Source organism: Frankliniella occidentalis, unplaced genomic scaffold, assembly GCF_000697945.3.
Source record: "Frankliniella occidentalis isolate FOCC.00 unplaced genomic scaffold, Focc_3.1 Scaffold270, whole genome shotgun sequence".
NCBI classification, from domain to species: domain Eukaryota; kingdom Metazoa; phylum Arthropoda; class Insecta; order Thysanoptera; family Thripidae; genus Frankliniella; species Frankliniella occidentalis.
Window position 1 is genome coordinate 101,078 of NW_026267396.1, and position 505 is coordinate 101,582.

The 505-nt window shown below is 53.7% G+C and overlaps 1 protein-coding gene across 1 annotated transcript in view; it reads right to left on the reverse strand.

The window, feature by feature from the left end:
• Positions 1-505, reverse strand: part of LOC113207386 (trithorax group protein osa) — a gene marked incomplete in the record, with an annotated part of 93,466 nt that overhangs the window by 4,466 nt on the left and 88,495 nt on the right.

Sequence of the window (505 nt, forward strand, 5' to 3'; positions counted from 1 at the left end):
GACTACAATTTCTCGGCGTTTATGCGTTTTGACAAAATTTGGTATTTGAAGGGGCCAGCCCGCCTTCTTCGAAAATTTAGACTGCAAAAATTTGGCAATTAAAATAGAAAACACACAACGCCTAGAGAGTGTGGGGGCGGCATCACACCGGCCCTCACCCCGAGCATGAAGCACGCTGGCGGGAAGAACGGGGTACTCCAGACCGACCCCCGCCTCGGGGGAGCTGGTCGGACCGAGACAGCGCAGCGCAGAGGGCTGATAGACAATTTCCGGATTGATTTGGAAGCGGCTGCCTGCAGGCGAGGAGTAAAGACCGACTAACTGAAACCGGAGATAGGAGAAAACTTGCTCGGCGTTGAGACACTCATTAGCACAGAGCACGGGGGCATCCACCCCGCACAACGGATGGGGCAGGAAACCTGCGTGCGCCGAGACATCGTATGGAATTTTAAATATCGCAACACTTCATTTTTGCGCGTGTTTCGAGAGTGTGCTGCTGTCACCT